We start from the raw sequence: 2,036 nt of genomic DNA, 5'->3' as shown, positions 1-2,036 counted from the left end.
TGCTGTCAGCACAGCTTTTCAAAATCCATCCTTCCTGCTGGCAGGGAGCAGGAGGGAGGTCATCTCCCTGGAGCCTGGCTGCCAACTGCAGCCTTTGTGCCCAGAGCTGGGCCTGCGATGGGAAGAGTCCATCAGCTCTCTGATGGAATGGCTGCTCCTTCCCCCTAACACTTTCCCTGTGCCCAAAAATCCAAGAAGTGCCTCCATAAGCCACTAAGGACAATAAATACCTGCAGAGAGGTGTTGATTCTGGTGTGATGGGGCTGCTCTCCCAGGAGAACTCGAGATGTTCTTTCCTTGCTCAGCGCCTGGCACTGTACCCATGAGAGGACAGAACAGTCCTTATAAGCAGTCAGCCAGGAGTGGGAATGTGGGGGCTGCTCTCCCTGTTTAAGACAACAGGGTTATCATTCCCTAAAAAGAGGGGACACCTGCCTTCTCCACACTTCATGGTACATCCATGAGATCCCAACCAGCAGCATCCATACCAAGGCTGTCTTCTCTGACGCTTTACTTGCCTGCAAAATTCTTCCCGTGTTTTTCCATATTTTATAGCAACAGCTTCTCTGCTTTGCCTTTTGATGTCAAATTTCTCCTGTGAAACAGCTGGTTTGTCACCACCTCAGACCAGGGAGAAGCACACATTTGGATTTCTGCTGTGAAGTGCCGGGGTTTTTACAGTCGTTGCGTAGCACTTTAAAGCCCCACGGGGCAGGAGATGGAGCAGGAGGGAGCTGTGTCCCTGCACATCTTTTACTAACAGGACAAAAGGCCTTTTACTAACTGTAATAAATTGGTTTGACGCTTCACACCCGACTTCCTGTGAGTTTGTGAGATGAAGAGCAGGAGGGGATGCTCTGAAGGGCTCTGCTGGCAGTGACACAGAGAGACTGAGGACACTGGTGTCAGGAAGAGGTGACAGGATTTGGGGACAGATTCCAGACCTCGTTTTGGAGCAAGCATGGGTCCTGTTCCAGAGGATGCCCACCACAGCAAGTCCTCCTGTTGGTGGTTGGATGCCCAGGATGAAGACTGGGAAGGTGGTTCCCGAGGCAGCTGAGCTGTGGAAGTCAGGGTACCTGGCCCTGGCTCACGCCTCTGTCCCTTTTGGGGACAAACAGGAAGCTTTTGGGACAGAACAGCCCTTTCCACACCCTTTCTATGCTGCCTTTTCCACAGGAGGCCCCCAAGGGCTCTGCTGTGGCACTCCATGAACTCCCCTCGCTTTCGCAGCTTTCCTGCTTTCCCAGCTCCAGCTCTTACAGCCCAGGTATGTGAAACACGTTGAAAATACTCAGAGCTTTGGGCAGTGGAGCTCAGCCAGTCCCTTTTCCACCCAAATGAAGGCAATGCTGTTCTAAAGGAGGTTATTTGTGTTCAGAGAGCTCATCCTTTGCGTCCTATCAGTGCCAACCCCATTTATCCCCTTCCTCCACTCACCCAAAAGGATATTAAAACACACCAACTAAATCTGACCGATCCCTTTGTCCCGTTTCCACCCTGGCGATCTGGATTCAGAGAATTCTCAGGGAAATCACCCCACCTTTGTGGGAGGTCGGTGGCTGATCCCTCTGGTATCGAGTTAATGCCCGAGGATTGTGGTGAGCTGGGATTACCCTGGGGCAAGTGAGGAGCACTGCAGGTCGCTGGGCTGCAGTGCCAGGCTTGGCCACACTTGGGCCAGACAACAATTAACATTCCACCGGGGAACCTCTGTCCTGTTACAACCGGGAGACTCTTTTCCTCTTGGATTTCGATCCTTGTTAGTCGTTGCTTACCCTCTTCTTCACGGTCACCTCAGTTTTTCTGCTGCCTGGGTGCTTCCTGCTGTGGTTGATAAATGTGGGGTCAGGGTCTGAAGAGCGGGATGCACAGTATTGGAATTGTGTTGGGATATAAAGAGGCACTGTGGATTGTGAGATAACAGGGAGAAACTCTTCCTTGTAAGGGTGGTGAGGCCCTGGCATAGGTTGCTCCGAGAAGCTGTGGCTGCCCCTGGATCCCTGGAAGTGTCCAAGGCTGGGTTGGATGGGGCT

The sequence above is a fragment of the Manacus vitellinus genome, unplaced genomic scaffold (assembly GCF_001715985.3).
Source record: "Manacus vitellinus isolate BGI_N305 unplaced genomic scaffold, ASM171598v3 scaffold_61_pilon, whole genome shotgun sequence".
Taxonomy (NCBI): domain Eukaryota; kingdom Metazoa; phylum Chordata; class Aves; order Passeriformes; family Pipridae; genus Manacus; species Manacus vitellinus.
This window is presented reverse-complemented; position numbering follows the sequence as displayed.